We start from the raw sequence: 19722 nt of genomic DNA on the forward strand, positions 1-19722 counted from the left end.
GAACTCCTTGAGGTTTTTGGTAAACGAAGGACATTGTCGGATGATAAATTCAACAAAGGATCTAATGGTCCTTAACAGAGGCGATGCGAGCATCGGTACTCAACCAGAGCAAGAAACAATGCAAGGATATTGGATTATAGAAACAACTGACTAACTCAGAGCTCAATTGCAAAGGAATTATGATTTACAAAGCGAAGGATCAAAAGTAGAGGCTCTGATCAATGATGGATAAGTTCAATAGACTTAGGGGCACAATCAATGGCAATTTGATTGGCGAGAACTAGCTCATGTTTAAAATGATGTTTGAGCCGAAAGGATGAATTCTAGGACCTGATTGGGGATTGCGAGCATTCGCAACATAACGAATCAACGGACTCAAAGTGATAATGACAAGGGATGCCAATAATGATTACGAGTCTTATGGGATTAACCCTGATTCAAGCAAGCAAGAAGTTCAAGAGCAATAGGTTGCTTAGGATTTTCGGAAGACCGAATGGTATTTCGAAGAATTTTGTGAAATACATGAATCATCTGGGGATGAGCGGATACTCGATAAATGCGAGAAATTATCCGTAGGGGTATACATGTGGCAAAGAACTGCAAAGCAGTAGGCACAAAGTATTCTCGGGGTATCTTACAATAACAAGATCGACTGGGAATAAAAGTAAGCATGACATGTGTAAATACTTATCCAGAGGGATATAACAGTGGTAGGGAATTTGCAAAGGCGGTGGGCACAAGTGTCTCGGGAGAACATCCTAGAGTATCTTCGAAATCTTCTGACGCAGTAGGCGATCATCTATGATTAGGGGCTCTCCGGGAGAAAGTAGTTATGAGAACCTAAAGTTAGTATTTTTAGCAAAATCATTTAACCCGAATAGGGGAGAGATTAGAATCCCAGAGTAAAGATCGAGGAGTAAAAGATCCTAGTACCACCCAATGGCGACGCGGGCCTGTAAGCCACACAGCCATGTTAGTGAAAGTTTTTCAATGACTAGACTCGACTTCGGCCAAGGAGTTGGAAAGGGGATTCCTACAGGCAGTCGGCTCTGATACCAACTTGTGACGCCCCCAATTCAATCGTACACTAATCATACATGCAAACGTGTACGATCAAGATCAGGGACTTACGAGAAGATATCACAACACAACTCTACAAATAAAATAAGTCATACAAGCATCATATTGCAAGCCAGGGGCCTCGAGGGCTCGAATACAAGAGCTCGATCATAGACGAGTCAGCGGAAGAAACAATATCTGAGTACAGACATAAGTTAAACAAGTTTGCCTTAAGAAGGCTAGCACAAACTAGGATACAGATCGAAAGAGGCGCAGGCCTCCTGCCTGGGATCCTCCTAAACTACTCCTGGTCGCCGTCAGCGGGCTGCACGTAGTAATAGGCACCTCCCGAGTAGTAGTAGTCGTCATCGACAGTGGCATCTGGCTCCTGGGCTCCATCGTCTGGTTGCAGCAATCCGATATAGGGAAGGGGAAAAGGGGAAGAAAAGCAACCGTGAGTACTCATCCAAAGTACTCGCAAGCAAGGAGCTACACTACATATGCATGGATATATGTGTAAAGGACCATATCAGTGGACTGAACTGCAGAATGCGAGAATAAGAGGGGGATAGCTAATCCTGTCGAAGACTATGCTTCTGGCAGCCTCCGTCTTACAGCATGTAGAAGAGAGTAGACTGAAGTCCCCCAAGTAGCATCGCATAGCATAATCCTACCCGGCGATCCCCTCCTTGTCGCCCTGTTAGAGAGCGATCACCGGGTTGTATCTGGCACTTGAAAGGGTGTATTTTATTAAGTATCCGGTTCTAGTTGTCATAAGGTCAAGGTACAACTCCAAGTCGTCCTGTTACCGAAGATCACGGCTATTCGAATAGATTAACTTCCCTGTAGTGGTGCACCACATAACCCAACACGCTCGATCCCATTTGGCTGGACACACTTTCCTGGGTCATGCCCGGCCTCGGAAGATCAACATGTCGCAGCCCTACCTAGGCACAACAGAGAGGTCAGCACGCCGGTCTAAATCCTATGGCGCAGGGTGAAAGTGCTAGTGATCGACTAGGGGGGTGAATAGGCGATTTTTATGAAAGTCTTCAAAACATGTAAGTTTCAAAGTCAAACGATAGAGATAAAACTATTACCATGCAGCGGAAGGTAGACTACACTAGGCAAACCATAGTCACATATTCAATGAAGTGAAAGCACAATGACTAATAGCAGCTAGGCAGTAAGGATCAGGTAGGAAGATATGGTGAAACCAATCAGCACAAGTAATCACTTAGTGAAGTCGAATGGTGATGCTATCGTACAATGACTTCACAAGAACCAACAGTAAGTAAAGGGAAAGGGAAGGATGAAACCAGTGACTCGTTGAAGACAATGATTTGTTGGACCAGTTCTAGTTGCTGTGACAACTGTACGTCTGGTTAGGGAGGCTGAGATTCAACTCAGAAGACCTCGTCTTCACCTTATTCCCCTTGAGCTAAGGACACCCAATCCTCGCCCAATCACTCTGGTAAGTCTTCAAGGTAGACTTGCAAACCTTCACAGACTTCGTTCACCGGCGATCCACAATGACTCTTGGATGCTCAGAACGCGACGCCTAACCGGCTGGAGGATTCACAGTCCTCAAGTGTAATAAGTCTTCAGATCACACAGACAAGAAGACTTAAGTGATGCCTAACACTCTTTGGCTCTGGGTGGTTAGGGCTTTTATCCACTCAAGGAATTCTCTCTCAAAGGCTTCGAGGTGGGTTGCTCTCAAACGACAAAAGCCATACTTTAACTCTGAGCAGCCAACCGTTCATGGTTGTAGGGGGGGGCTATTTATAGCCACTAGGCAACCCGACCTGATTTGTCTGAAATGACCCTGGGTCACTAAGAAACTGACACGTGTTCCAACGGTCAGATTTCAAACACACACGACAACTTTACTTGGGCTACAAGCAAAGCTGACTTGTTCAACTCTGAACAAGATTCGCTCTCATAGTCTTCACTCGAAGACATAGGATTTTGGTTAAGCATCACTTCAGTCATTCTGGCTAGTTCTCTTGGACCCCACTTAACAGTACGGTGGTTCCTATGACTCAACAAAGAAGAAAAAGAACAACGAAAGATCTAATTCTTCGCGCTCCATAGTCTTCATGCGATGTCTTCTCTTGTCATAGTCTTCAATGTGAATGTCTTCACATACCACCTTTGACTTCAATGTCTTCATACATTTTTAGGGGTCATCTCTGGTAGGAAAACCGAATCAACGAGGGACTTCTACCTGTGTTATCCTGCAATTCTCACAAACACATTAGTCCCTCAACTAGGTTTGTCGTCAATACTCCAAAACTAACTAGGGGTGGCACTAGATGCACTTACAATCTCCCCCTTTTTGGTGATTGATAACAAACTAGTTGAAGTTTTCAACGGGGAATATAATATGTTAAATTTGTATGGAATTGTCTTCATAAGTTGCAAGGGCTCCCCCTGAAGATGTGCATATAAGTAATTTTCTTTTGGAATGCAAATGCACATGGCAGGTTGTACTTGTGGAAATCCTCTTCAACTTATGATGACAATTCATCATGCATGAAAAGTATGTGAAGATAATGACATGCATAATGAAAAATGGATGTCTGCAAAATGATCTAAGTGCGGAATTTATCGTCGCACATGCGGACTTTATCATCGCATCACGGAATAGCAAATAAGTAGCAGACAACCATCGAGTTTAAGTGTTACAACTCAAAGAACCAAATGTATCAAAACGAGAGTTGTAAACACTAGGCAAAACATAAAGTAACCGCCCATATGGACCCGCTTGAAGACTATCAAACTCATATGCTTCTCCCCCTTTTGTTAGTAAGGACCAAAAAGGTTTAAAGACATAGAGCATCTACTCGTTCCCATGAAGAGTAGGTGAAGCAGCAAGGTCGTCGGTGGTGTTCGGCGGTGCAGAAGAACTTGGGGCAGTGTCGATGCGTGCAGAAGTAGGAGGCGGTGAAGTAGAATCGTCTTCGTCCTTGATTACTCTGGCATTCACAGTTGCCGCGAAGGAAGAGAACTCAGAGTCTTCAAGAGATGGAGTTTGTCGCAGCACAGTCCTTCGGGGAGGTGTGGAGTCGAACTTGAAACGTTCAGAGAAGCCATCCTCTTGAAGATCATCCTTAGAACACATAAGCGTCAGCCCTTTCCATGTACGCCGACAGGTTTCATGGGCAACAAAGGCATTCTTGGTGGCAAGATTGCGAATGCGGTTGACATCCACCAAGAGGCTTTGCATTTGGCACTTCAGCCAGTCATGATGCCTATCCTGTTTCTGATGAAGGGCAACCAGAAGCTCTCGGTCATTGAGAACACGAGATCGCTTCTTGGGCCGTTGGGCAATTGTGCTTTCAGTGGCTTCAGTGAGGGCACGATGAGGTGCACGTGTAGTACCAGCCAGAGGATAGACACGAGTGACTGCTTCAACTCCTTCAATGTTCTGAGAGAAACTTTGATGCTCGGCATTCTGAAGACTAAGAGGCTCCTTGGCAGGCTCTGGATAGATGGCTTCAACGGACATATCCACGTCAGGCATAAAGATCCGATGATTGCGAGCAGAGGGCTGATATGAGATAGTTGAGTGGGGTTTGATCAGCCGCATTATCCATGGAGCGTAGAACTTCAAGCCAAAAAGACCAGATCCTGATGCAGCAAGTTGGCGGATGAAGAAGTCTTGTGCATTGAAGCATTTGACATGAAGAATATAAAAGACCAAAGTCTTCATTGCACCTTCCAGCTTTGCATGTGGAGAATGTCCTTTGATGGGCCAGAGAGTTCGCCTTATAATGTGATAGATAGTCCATGGCAGATACTCAGGGTCTTCAACAAAGAACTCCTTAGGATATGCAGCATCTGGAGGCAAAGGCTTCATCATACTAAGCATCTGACTCATGTTTGGTTCAGGCTTCTGAAAGATGCTCTCCATAGCTTCACTATGAAGCTGACAGCCAGGTTCATAGTGATCTCCAGGAGTGGGCAGACCAGTGAGCTCAATGATATCAAAGGCTTTGGCTTCATGATGAACATTTCCGGTCATCCACTCAAGGACCCAAGTCTTCGGATCTCTGTTGTAACCACGTATGTGAAGAGTGGCATAAAATTGGAGCAGCAACTCTTTGTTCCAGTGCTCTTGGTCGGTGATGAAAGGCAACAGTCCAGCCTCTTTGGAGCAATCCAGAGCTTCTTCCAAGCAGGGTAGTCCAGTTATTGCTTCGGTGTCAAGACGCATATGAGGGAAGATGCGACCTTAATTGTACAGAATGCATGAGTAATAACTTCGCTGCGGATAGCTCCAGAACCGATCAGAAGATAATCTTTCTCTTGAGTAGGGGTTCTTGGAGCTATTGAAGAAGGTGTTGTCTGCTTTGAAGCCGTTGACATTAAAGGATCCAGGCGCGGATGCAGGACCTAGAAACCTGGGCAATCTTGGCATTGGCTTCTGTACCTGAGGCTTGTGCTCAACATGATAATCAAACTGAGGACCAGCAGCAGGTGCAGGAACAGGAGCAGTGGCAGAGGCGTTGGGCTGCACAGTAGAGGCTTCAGGAGCAGTTGCATCAATGGCTTCATTGACTTCTGGCATTGGTGCAGGCACCACATTTGCTTTAGCCATGACAATGTCATTGGCTTCATTTGTGTTGGTGGTGGCAGCCTCAAGATTTTCTACCTCCACTTGATGAGCTGGAGGGTCGGGCACAGACACGTTCTCCTTGAAAACAACTTCTTCAGTAGTTGGGGGAGTAGTGACATGTTCTTCTTCTTGGGTGTCATCGGCTGATGCAGCCGGAATGTCTTCAGCAGCTTTAGCCTTAGACTCGGAGACATTCACAGTAGGAGTGGCATCTGGAAACACTTGACGTGCAAGAGATTGGTGGGGCACTTCTCCTTCTGGAACGCTCGAAAGAGGGACTTGAGACCTTGGTCCTTTGCGAAGCCTACGTAACGCTGGCGACGCCTCTGGAGACGGAGTTGGCTGGGCCTCAAAGTCATCTTCTTCTTCTTGCCGGGGTGGTGTGACTTGTTATTGTGGGTGATCAGCCCATGATGCATCCTAAGCAATTGGCGTCAGAGGACGACCAATGCTGATGAGTTCGCTGTGCGTAAGCACAGGCGATGATACCTGTTGGTGCTCGATCTGAGGAAGAACTACATTATCTTCAACATTGTCATGGTGACCAATGTCTTCATCAACGATGGGATCAACTGCTGGAATATCTTCAGCTGTATGAGCCTCTGTGGAAGCAGGCTCATGGACAATCAGTTGGCGCTCTTGGTGTGTAGATGCAGGGCGAACCATTGAGATAGGTTCAACAACTAAGAGCTCTGTGGGAGCAGCCCGATCCTTCTTGGTCTTCCGCTTCTTCTTGGAGGGAGCAGCATCAGAGGCTTCAGGATGTTTCCTCTTTCTGGCTTCAGCCTCAGCAGTCCTCGTCTTCTTCAGTTCTGAAGCGGTCGATCTGACCTTTGGCTTCAAGCCAGTCATGCTGGCTGGGAAGACAATGGGATGTGCTTCCTGCCTTGGTGCGTTGGGTTCGCCACAGCGGGCTTCTTCTTCTTCTTCTTTGCAGCCATCCTGGGATCGATGCCAGGGCGCCCAAGGCCTTGCGCTTCTCAGCCTCATTGTAGACTTGCACACACTTGTCAGCCAGGCTCTTCATGCGCTCACGAGAACCTTGAGCTTCTGCACGCTTCTTGAGAAAGGCTTCTTTGAGCTCGTGTAGCATGATCTTGAAGTTCTTGACCTCTTGCACGCTAAGCTTGGCCATATGCTTCTTAAACTGAGCTTTCTCAAAGTTGATCTTTTGCTTCAGTTCAACGATGCGCTGAGCTAGAGCTAGCTCTGAAGCAATGGCGCCATGGAAGGCGACACTGAGGCCAATTGGAAGTTGCAGATCTTCAAAGCTGAGGTTGGGTGTGTCAAACCACTCATCAATGAAGTTATGGATGATTGCCACATCAAAGAGAGGCAAATCATTAAAGATTTCGGCTTCTTCTTTGCTCTTGATCAGTTGCTCAAGAGCGTCATTTGCAAGATCTTCATTGCTGGACAGATCAATAGTGTCGTTGCGCAGAATAGCAGCAGCAGTCAGTTCTTGGCTGGTGTGTTGCAAAGGCATCTTGAATTTCGAGGGCTTGGAGATGCGTGACAAATCTTCAGACTGCACACTGTCTTCAGGAGGTGCAGTAGCCAGTGGCTTCGCCCGTGGGATTTTTGGTGCTGAGGCAGGCTGTGAAGCTTTAGGCTGCTTCAGTTTCTTTGGCTTCGGAGGTGCAGGCGCTTCATCAGATTCAGCGTCATCTGCAGGCTCATCCACGGCTGTCCCTTGAACTATGATATGAGTGATGAGACCTTCCAGGTTGTAGAAGGGCCCAACAAGATTGGGTTCAGCTTCGCGGGTGCCATCGGCACGGGGAGCAGAGGGACCAGGGTTGAAGTCTAGTCCCAATGAGTTCTTGTTCTGCTTCGCCGAATTCTGGGCAAACTAGAAGTTGCGCTTGAACAGATTGTCGTCATGACACCATAGCAATGACGATGGGTCAGCATCCGCAGGCTGTGGTCCACGGACCATGCAGGGATAGAAGACTTGTTCAATGGCTTCATCTATGGACCTGGGTTGAAGATTTCTGTATAGGATGTCTCCCCATGGTCGCTTGATGGCATTCTTCTCAGCATATTCCTTGGTCACAAACATGTACTTGAACCACTGTTCTGCCCAATATCGTCGAATCCATTGGATTCGTGTCTTGCGCTGATTGTAATCCTCTTCTGGATCTGTCTTGTACAGCTCTGAGAGGCCATCGGGGAGATCTCTTGATGTTTCACCTCGACGCTTTCTGCCACCCTTCCTTACTGATTTCTCTGCAGCCATGAACTTTAAACTGAATGGCTTCAATACGTTCAAAGGCTTCAAAGGCTTTCGCTTGCTTGACAAATAGGAACTGGCTTCGGGAGAATTTATATGATACTGTAAGAACTCTGCAAATGAATGCAGACTATGAGAACCAAGGGATTCTCCCACGGACATGTACCTGTGATAGCATTAAGGTGCGAGGGAAGGGGAAGAGGTCATATGCATTCTCAGAAGATTTTGAAGATAAATCAGTTTAGAAGACATTGACCTCATCGTGCGAAGACATTCACTCATAGATAAGGAGTTGGTTCCAGATTTGTACGAATCCACGGATCAGTACAAGTGAGGAATCTAACTACTTTGTGAAGTATAAGTGAACATACTAGGCATATTATGAGATGCAGTATGAAATAGATCCAACTTGTGTGAACAGAAACTGCTTGTGGTAGAAAGTGAGAATCTATAGGATCAAAGGGGCCGTAAAAAGGAAGTTTTATTTACCACATGAAGAACTGCTAGACGGAGTGGAAGAGGAGGCCGAGCAGTTCGATCATCCGTGCCCTAACTTGGCGATGGAGGACACCTACGGCAACGGCGAAGAAGACGATGTCCGCGGCCGGCGTGAAGACGGCATCGGAGAGGTCGTGGTAGCTAAGCGCTTCGTCGTCGGCATCGTCGAGGGCTAGCGGTGGCGCTAGGCTTTGTGTGAGAGTGGAAGAAAGGATAATGACTGTGGTGAGGCGTGTATTTATAGGGACAGGGACGGCACAACGTTATTACACAGGTGCCCCTGGCGATTCACATCTGAAGAACACGTGGCCATCATGCAACATATAGGAGGTTGTTCCACGTTCCCACGCACGCCTGGATTGTCGGGTGGTTGTTCCCACTTCTCCGGGTTTCAGGTGAAGGAATTAGCATTGAAAGCGGAATTTAGGTTTGTCTCTGTATCACCTGCTGACAAGGACGCAGAGAAGACATTCGACAGTTTCAAGAGAATGCATATGATTTGGAGAGACGGAGTGTGAGATAGAAAGCATAGAGGGGTTAGGGTCCGATCACATTCACTTAGTTCAAAAGATTCAACAAGAAGACATAGCTATAAGTGAATGCTGTAGAGGACAGAACACTAGTATATATATATATATATAATCAACATAGTGAAGATAATCATGAAGATAGGTTGAGATTGAAGCCAAACCAAATGTGAAGACATAGCAAATGCAACGCCATGGGTAAAACACTTCAAACAGAAGAATTTGGTGGTGGCGTTACCCACCGTATAGGAAGTATTAGACCCAGACACGGCGCACAATTATCATGGCGCTCTGAAGTCAAATTCCACATTAATGTATTCACACTTAGAATGTATGTCTTCATTGATTGAAGATATACTCTACTTCGTGTGTTGCACATCTAAGTCATCAATATGCATAAGTGTTAGGATGTGTGCCTGATCACAGGACATTTGAGGATTCCAAGATATTTAGCTCACACCTAACTTGCAAAATCTCTTCTCATCCAAGGGCTTGGTGAAGATATCTGCCAATTGCTCTTCAGTGTTGACGTGTATGATATCAATATCTTCCTTCACAACATGATCTCTGAGAAAGTGATGATAAATTTCAATGTGCTTTGTCTTCGAGTGCTGAACTGGGTTGTTGGCGATCTTGATGGCGCTTTCGTTATCGCGGTAGAGTGGTACTTGCTTCATATGAATGCCATAATCTTTGAGTGTTTGCTTCATCCACAGAAGCTGAGCGCAGCAAGATCCAGCAGCAATGTATTCAGATTCAGCAGTGGAGAGAGATGCACAGTTCTGCTTCTTTGAAGACCAACATACAAGTGATCGTCCCAGAAAATGACATGTGCCTGATGTAGACTTGCGATCCACCTTGTCACGAGCATAATCAGCATCCGAAAATCCAACCAGATCAAACTCTGAGCCCTTTGGATACCATGATCCTAGTGTTTGGGTGTAAGCCAAATATCAAAGAATTCGCTTCACAGCTAAGTGATGCGATTCCTTTGGTGCTGCTTGGAATCGAGCAAAAATGCAAACACTAAGCATAATATCTGGCCTAGATGCACATAGATAAAGTAAAGAACCAATCATGGAGTGGTATACCTTTTGATCGAACTCTTTACCATTGTCGTCAGGACCCAGATGATGTTTGGCTGGCATTGGCGTCGTGAAGCCTTTGCAGTCTTGCATACCAAATTTCTTCAGGCAATCTTTGAGGTACTTCTCTTGAAATATAAAGATGTCGTTACGTGCTGACGTATTTGAAGACCAAGGAAGAACTTCAGCTCACCCATCATGGACATCTGATATTGCTCTTGCATCATATATCCAAACTCTTCATTGTATTTCTGATTGGTGCAGCGGAAGATAATGTCATCCACATATATTTGGCACACAAACAGTTCACCATCATATGTCTTCGTGAAGAGAGTGGGGTCGAGGGAACCAGATTTGAAGCTTTTGCTCTTCAGAAAGTCTTTGAGAGTGTCATACCAAGCCTGAGGGGCTTGTTTCAGGCCATACAGTGCCTTGTTGAGCTTGTACACCATGTCAGGATGTTTTGGATCTTCAAAGCCAGGCGGTTGTGCAACATATACTTCTTCTTCAATGTTGCCATTGAGAAAAGCGCTCTTCACATCCATTTGATATAGAAGTATGTTATGATGATTTGCATAGGCCAGCAGTATGCGTATGGCTTCAAGTCTAGCCACAGGAGCAAATGTTTCATCGAAGTCAATCCCTTCAACTTGAGTGTATCCTTGAGCAACGAGACGAGCTTTTTTTCTGACAACTTGACCATGCTCATCTTGCTTGTTGCGATATATCCATTTGGTGCCTATTATATTGTGCTTGTGAGGATCAGGACGCTTAACCAGTTCCCATACATTATTCAGCTCAAACTGTTGAAGCTCTTCTTGCATAGCTTGAATCCACTCAGGTTCCATGAAGGCTTCTTCAACTTTCTTGGGTTCAATTATTGAGACGAATGCGAAGTGCCCATAGAAATTTGCTAGCTGTGTTGCCCTTGAACGAGTGAGTGGACCTGGTGCATTGATGCTATCAATTATTCTCTCAATCTGCACTTCATTTGCAACACGAGGATGTACAGGACGAAGATTTTGCTCTTGCTGATCATTGTCATTGGTAGAGGGATTGTCTTCAGGCCGAGCATTGTCTTCAGGTTGATCAGGTGCGGAGATGATAAGTTCCTCTTCAGGTTGAGCTTCAGAAGGTATGATTTCTCCAGTTCCCATAAGTTTGATTGATTCACTGGATGGAACTTCATCTAGCACATTTGGCAGGTGCTCTCTTTGTGAGCCGTTAGTCTCATCGAACCGCACATCCACTGTTTCAACCACTTTATAATGAAAGAGGTTGAAGACTCTATAGGAGTGCGAATCCTTTCCATATCCAAGCATAAAACCCTCATGTGCTTTTGGTGCAAATTTAGAAGTGTGATGTGGATCCTTGATCTAGCACATGGCGCCAAATACTCTGAAGTAACTGACATTTGGCTTCTTGCCAGTAAGGAGCTCATAGGATGTCTTGTTCAGAAGCTTGTGAAGATAAACATGATTGATGATATGGCATGCAGTGTCAATGGCTTCAGGCCAAAATTTTCTTGGAGTCTTGTATTCATCAAGCATCGTCCGGGCCATCTCAATAAGTGTTCTGTTCTTGCATTCGATGACGCCATTCTGCTGTGGCGTGTACGGAGCTGAGAATTCATGTGTGATGCCTAAGGTATCAAGATATGTACCTAGGCTAGTGTTCTTGAATTCAGTGCCATTGTCACTTCTGATGTGCTTTATCTTGGCGCCATAGTTGTTCATTGCTCGATTGGCGAAGCGTCTGAAGACATCCTGCACTTCAATCTTGTAAAGGATTATATGCATCCAAGTATATCTTGAATAATTATCAACAATGACAAAGCCATAGAGACAAGCAGTAGTAGTAAGAGTTGAGTAATGAGTGGGACCGAAAAGATCCATGTGTAGCAGTTCTAAGGGTTGAGTCGTTGTCATGATTGTCTTCGAGGGATGCTTGGCCCTCGTCATCTTTCCTGCTTCACAGGCACCGCATAAGTGATCATTTTTGAACTTGACGCCCTTGATGCCTATGACATGCTTCTTCCTTGCAAGGGTGTGGAGGTTCCTCATGCCAGCATGCCCTAGCCTTCGATGCCAGAGCCAGCATTCAGAAGCTTTTGCTAGAAGACATACTGCAAGTTGTGGTCCTGCTGAGAAATCTACCACGTACAAATCATCTTCCCGATACCCTTCAAACACTAGAGACTTGTCAGATTCCATTAGTACAAGGCAACGATATTTTCCAAACATCACAATCATGTTTAAATCGCAAAGCATTGAGACAGACATTAAGTTGAAACCAAGGGATTCAACAAGCATGACTTTATCCATGTGTTGATCCTTTGAGATCGCAACTCTACCTAGACCCAATACCTTGCTTTTACCAGTGTCAGCAAATGTGATGTGACTTTTGTCAGATGGACGTAAAGTTGAGTCCATGAGAAGGCTTCGCTTGCTAGTCATGTGATTTGTACACCCACTATCAATAATCCATTCTGAAGCAGCTGGTGTCGTACCCTTGGCACCGCGTGCCATGAAGCGGTAGGAAGGAGCGGAGCAGTCCTTGTCATTTGCATCTGTGTCGGTGATGAAGTCATTGTCTTCGGTGTTGAAGATGGACTTGGCAACGTATGCTGTAGCCAGACTCACAACGCCAGAATCGGACTCCTCCTCAGACTCCACCTCCGCCTCCTCAGAAGAAGACTTCTCCTCAAAATCCATTTCCTTGCCAACAAACGCACGTGCCTTGCCAGATGAGCTCTTCTTGTGTGATGAAGACTTTGAGGAAGACTTGGAAGAAGACTTTGAGTATTTCTTCTTCTTCTTATCGTCAGAGTCATACTCCTTGCTCTTCTTCTTCTTCTTGTTCTCATTGTCCTACTGTGGACACTCAGAGATGTAGTGGCCAGGTCTCTTGCACTTGTGACATGTTCTCTTCTTGTAGTCATGAGCAGAAGCTTCATCATTCCTTGAGCTTGATCGTGAAGACTTTCTGAAGCCTTTCTTCTTGGTGAATTTTTGGAACTTCTTCACAAGCATAGCAAGCTCCCTTCCAATGTCTTCAGGATCATCAGAACTGCTGTCAGATTCTTCTTCAAATGAGGAGACAGCTTTTGCCTTCAAGGCACGAGTTCGCCCATAGTTGGGACCGTAGATGTCTCTTTTCTCAGAAAGCTGAAACTCGTGTGTGTTGAGCCTCTCAAGTATGTCAGATGGATCGAGTGTCTTGAAATCAGGACGTTCTTGAATCATCAGGGCTAGGGTGTCAAACGAACTGTCAAGTGATCTCAGTAGTGTCTTGACGACTTCATGCTTGGTGATCTCGCCGAGGGCTTGAAGCTCATTTGTGATGTCAGTGAGTCGATCAAACGTGAGCTGGACATTCTCATTGTCATTTCTCTTGAAGCGGTTGAAGGGGTTGCGAAGGACACTAATTCTCTGATATCTCTAGGTTGAGATGCCTTCGTTGACCTTGGAGAGCCAGTCCCAGACTAGCTTAGATGTTTCCAAAGCACTCACGCGGCTATACTGTCCTTTGGTCAGATGACCACAGATGATATTCTTTGGCAGTAGAGTCCAGTTGAACGAACTTCTTGACATCAGCGGCAGTGACACCTTCTCCAGCCTTGGGAACGCCGTTCTTGACGACATACCATAGGTTGACATCAATGGCTTCAAGATGCATGCGCATCTTATTATTCTAGTAGGGATATTCAGTTCCATCGAAGACGGGGCACGCAGCGGAGACTTTAATTATCCCTGTAGTCGACATAGCTAAAACTCCAGGTCATTAAACCGAATCACACAGAACAAGGGAGTACCTCGCTCTGATACCAATTGAAAGTGCTAGTGATCGACTAGAGGGGGGGTGAATAGGCGATTTTTATGAAAGTCTTCAAAACATGTAAGTTTCGAAGTCAAACGATAGAGATAAACCTATTACCATGCAGCGGAAGGTAGACTACACTAGGCAAACCATAGTCACGTATTCAATGAAGTGAAAGCACAATGACTTAATAGCAGCAATGTAGTAAGGATCAGGTAGGAAGATATTATGAAGCCATACAGAACATGCAGTCACTCAGTGAAGACAAAAGATAGTGCAAACATACAATGACTTCACAAGGAGCAACAGTAAGTAAAGGGAAGGGAAGATGAAACCAGTGACTCGTTGAAGACAATGATTTGTTGGACCAGTTCCAGTTGCTGTGACAACTGTACGTCTGGTTGGGGCGACTAGGTATTTAAACCTTAGGACACACAGTCCCGGACACCCAGTCCTGAACACGCAGCTCAGGACACCCAGTCCTCACCGTATTCCCCTTGAGCTAAGGTCACATAGACCTCGCCCAATCACTCTGGTAAGTCTACAAGGTAGACTCCCAAACCTTCACAGACTTCGTTCACCGGCAATCCACAATGTCTCTTGGATGCTCAGAGCGTGACGCCTAACCGGCTGGAGGATGCACAATCCTCAAGTGTAATAAGTCTTCAGATCACACAGACAAGAAGACTTAAGTGATGCCCAAATCTCTCTGGCTCTGGGTGGTTAGGGCTTTATCCTCGCAAGGAATTCTCTCTCAAAGGCTTCGAGGTGGGTTGCTCTCAAACGACAAAAGCCGTACTCTCAATCTGAGCAGCCAACCGTTTATGGTTGTGGGGGGTGGGCTATTTATAGCCACTTGGCAACCCGACCTGATTTGTCCGAAATGACCCTGGGTCGCTAAGGAACTAACACGTGTTCCAACGGTCAGATTTCAAACTCACACGGCAACTTTACTTGGGCTACAAGCAAAGCTGACTTGTCCGACTCTGGACAAGATTCGCTCTCATAGTCTTCACTCGAAGACATAGGTTTTTGGTTAGGCATCACTTCAGTCAGTCTGACTGGTTCTCTTGGACCACACTTAACCAGTCAGACTGACTGAAGTGATGCCTAACCAAAAACCTATGTCTTCGAGTGAAGACTATGAGAGCGAATCTTGTCCAGAGTCGGACAAGTCAGCTTTGCTTGTAGCCCAAGTAAAGTTGCCGTGTGAGTTTAAAATCTGACCGTTGGAACACGTGTCAGTTCCTTAGCGACCCAGGGTCATTTCGGACAAATCAGGTCGGGTTGCCAAGTGGCTATAAATAGCCCACCCCCACAACCATAAACGGTTGGCTGCTCAGATTGAGAGTACGGCTTTTGTCGTTTGAGAGCAACCCACCTCGAAGCCTTTGAGAGAGAATTCCTTGCGAGGATACAGCCCTAACCACCCAGAGCCAGAGAGAATTGGGCATCACTTAAGTCTTCTTGTCTGTGTGATCTGAAGACTTATTATACTTGAGGACTGTGCATCCTCCAGCCGGTTAGGCGTCGCGTTCTGAGCATCCAAGAGACATTGTGGTTTGCCGGTGAACGAAGTCTGTGAAGGTTTGGGAGTCTACCTTGAAGACTTACCAGAGTGATTGGGCGAGGTCTGTGTGACCTTAGCTCAAGGAGAATACGGTGAGGACTGGGTGTCCTGAGCTGCGTGTTCAGGACTGGGTGTCCGGGACTGTGTGTCCTAAGGTTTAAATACCTAGCCGCCCCAACCAGACGTACAGACGTACAGTTGTCACAGCAACTGGAACTGGTCCAACAAATCATTGTCTTCAACGAGTCACTGGTTTCATCTTCCCTTCCCTTTACTTACTGTTGCTCCTTGTGAAGTCATTGTATGTTTGCACTATCTTTTGTCTTCACTGAGTGACTGCATGTTCTGTATGGCTTCATAATATCTTCCTACCTGATCCTTACTACATTGTTGCTATTAAGTCATTGTGCTTTCACTTCATTGAATACTTGACTATGGCTTGTCTAGTGTAGTCTACCTTCCGCTGCATGGTAATAGGTTTATTTCTATCGTTCGTCTTCATAACTTCCACGTTTTGAAGACTTTCATAAAAATTGCCTATTCACCCCCCCCTCTAGTCGATATAACGCACTTTCAATTCTCTACTAATTAAAAAGACATTTTCGTTATTGTTTTGGTCATTGTTTTATTTATTTTAGTGCCTCTAATTATTTTATAATAATGTGGATCCTCCACCATAATTACTTATGATTTATTTGTCACATTGAGAAGATTATAGTTTTAACTTTTGAAAACTTTTAGTGTTTGACTTTATTTTAAATTTAAATTTGAATCGGTTTTAAACTAACACGAGATTTGGCAACAATAACCGTACTCAGCATCATTAACGTGGGACTACTGTAGCATAACTATCCGGACGTCACAACCTGCAGCGAGGCCAAGGAGGTGGCATCGATAAGCGTGGAAGGAACAATAGGAAAGCCAAGAAAAGGATAAGACCGAGGATAAATGGCCGACCATAATAGTTGGTAGAAAGAGGAAATACAATGCAAAACACACACACAAGTACCGTGCCACCCTCCCCCACATTTGAATATAATGAAAAATAGAGTATTATTATAGTAAAACTTGTGCCTGTTTGGCAATTTTATATAAAAGAAATCAAAAAGTTGTATCATTAGCTTAATCATGAAAAGTATTTTCATATTTTTTTATTTGATATCATGGATTTGATATTTAATTCTACAATATGGATCTACCATGAAATTGTTTGACTTTTATGAAAATTAATACACTTTGTATTTTGAAAATGAAAAGCGTAATTATTACTCCCTCCGTTCTAAATTACTCGTCACAGAAATGAATGTATCTAAAATTAAAATACATCTAGATACATTCATACCTGCAACAAGTAATTTGAAACGGAGGGAGTATGTGTTTGTAACACTCGGTCCCCAGTAAGATATGCGCAAGTCAACAGAAAATTCATGTGCATGTCCATATAGTAATTTGAGTTACAACAACCGGAGTTCAGTCAAATCTCTATCTCTACCTAATATGGGAAGGATTTTCTTCCTCCGTCTATTGCCCTCACAAGCCTCATGGGCTCAGCCACTTCTGCACGCCCATGCAAGCTCTCTCCTTCATGTTCCGATTCATTTACCGAAAAGGACTTTCGTCCCGCTTTATAAATAAAGCAAACCGCCACAGAGCACACATACAAGGACTAGTCCACACGCACCCAAGTCTCACAAACAAGAAGAAGGTTCTGCTGTTCCGGTTCATTCTGACGCCGGCTCTCCTCTGCTGGATCCCACACCAATTGTAACGCATATTTTTGGTTCGTTGTTGCAAGTTTGTCGACATTGTGGTGGGAGTTCTGGTGCATGGCGGTCGTTGTTGAGAAAGACACAACCTCCTCCTCGTCAGATAGCATAGTCTGGATGCTGTCGTGCCACACTGATGTTCTGGTTGGCGTTTTACCGGACGGTAGTCAGAGCCGAGGACGACATGGTCATGTCCAATGTAAACCAATAAAAATCCAAAGTTAGCATTGTTCACCAGATCAATTGACTTGGGATCATATCCCATACTCCAAACTAGAGTTTCAAAGAATGATGTCCTTAGTCGATCCATCATTCTTGTCATCCACAATGCTTGTTCTGTGACTCGGTTCTTCGATCAGACCACACCTGATTATTGGTAGTTAATGTTTGCTCAATAATGAAGCATAATAGTAGGCTTATGGCGGGCGCGGATTAACTGAGCTCGGGTGAACAGTAAAATCCGATAAAAAAATTAGAAACAAATTCTAAAAAAAATTGCGGCAAATGTTTTCAATTGTTGCAAAGTTTCATCATAGAATGATATTCGAGGAAGTCGTGAGAAAAAAAACAAATTCATTTCTGTCATGACTTCCACGAGTGTCATTTCAAGATGAAACTTTGTGAGCATTGCAAACATTTGTGAAAGTTTGTCAAAGTTCACACGAGCTCATATGAGGAAGGACACTTTCAGCTTATGGCCGCTTACAGTAAATACGAAGAAGAAAAAAGAGAAGGTGAAAAAAAATGCTAGCTTTATAGCGATCTTATTATATGAATGATTGTAAATGATAGCTTCACAGGGTATGACTAGATACAAAAAATACAGTAGAATCATATAGCCAACAGATGACTATACTATTAGTCATGCTCGTAACAGAAAGAGTGCTGCTATGCACACGATACTCTTGGACGATTCTTGGACGATAATGCAAATCAGACCATCTATATAAAGGACTAGGTGCAACACAGCCCGTGGATTAAACATATCGTCTCTGAATCGTCCAGCAGTATCGTCTGTGAAGTAGTTTCGTAACAGAAAAAACCCACCCAAAAGCGTGTTTTTTATATGTCGAAAAAAGATGGAGTGGTGCTTCGGCCTATCCATCTGGACTGGTGACGCACGCAGCCCCCCTGTTACCAAATTTGCTATCACTTTCTATTTTTGTGAACGCCAACGGAACCTTCGGTTTGCGTCAAAGTGGCAAGAGAGTATATTTAACCTGACAGTCCACGTGTGCGTCGCGGAGATTTTGATCAGACGAGCGACGGAATTTCGGCTGTTTTCGTACTATCTATAAAAGGGGCCCTGCCGGCGACCGAGGAGGTGAGCGGACGTGGGGCGGTGAGGGTACCTCTGCTGACTCTGCGTCTGACCCGCGTGGAGCGGATGGACGACTCTTCTCCAGGCCCTGCAATTGGCATCCATCGCTTCCTGTTCGTGCCGAGAGCGACCTCCGCCTCCCGGCCCCGGCGGAGCGTCGGCAGGAATACCGGGGACCGCACGCGTATTCGTTAACGGATTTGCAGAATTAGTAAAATCCCCGTTAAGGTTAAACTGTTATGTCACGCTTGTATAGTTGTATAGCACTGTATACACACGTTCTCCCTTTTGTCCCAGTCTCTTTAGGATGTGACGCCCGCACTCTAGCCTGAGTATGATTGAACGCCTTTAAGGGACATCTTCAAACGCTTACCAGTAAATTTGCTCCAACATTACTTCACATAAGGGGGATTAATCTGCAGATACGGATGCACGAGCCGGTCATCCAACACTATACATATATATTTCAATCACCTTTGAATTAGACGGACGAACTTCATGCAAACACATTGAATTTAATTTTAAGTTCAATCATAATTTACGTAAAAATGTCGATATTTCAACTATTTAACTAACAAATAGAAAAATTAATCTAAACCCTACAATGGACAACCACCTCGTAAGCATGGCCGCCCTTCCCCACCGCCGTCGTCGTCCGCGCCGTCATCGTTGTCGTGGTCCCTTCAGCGGCGGAAAGGCGCAGGAGGGCCGCGGCAACCTTATCCGGCAGCTGTCTGCCGCTCGCGGAGGAGCCGCTCCGCCTCCAGCTGCGTGGTGCGGAGGACCGCCGTGACCATTGTGTCGATGTAGATTTCGGAGTCCTAGCGGCGGTCTTGCCGCGGTTGGCGTTGCCGCAACAGTCACTAAGCGACCGCTCCATGCCGTCAAGGCGGCGGCGGCACCTGCGGCCGTCTTCGCTGTGGTGACGGAGCGGTCTAGTGCCCACGCGGAGGGTTGTTGAGGACCCAATCCGATGCGACGTCGCTTTTGGCAAACGCGGAGCGACAACCAGTGTTGCGCCGGTCGTACCGCGCATACTGCCTCACTGCGCCCTCCTCACCGGAGACGACGACCCTGGAGCCCCGAGTGCCCGCCGACACCGCTGACTTGCAGGTAGTGAAGGATGCGGCCCCGTGCCTACTGCCTCACCGCGCCTTCCTCGCCGGAGACGACGACCCTGGAGCCCGGGTGCCCGCCGACACCGCTGCCTCGCAGGTAGT

Source organism: Triticum dicoccoides, chromosome 5A (assembly GCF_002162155.2).
Source record: "Triticum dicoccoides isolate Atlit2015 ecotype Zavitan chromosome 5A, WEW_v2.0, whole genome shotgun sequence".
Classification (NCBI taxonomy): Eukaryota; Viridiplantae; Streptophyta; class Magnoliopsida; order Poales; family Poaceae; genus Triticum; species Triticum dicoccoides.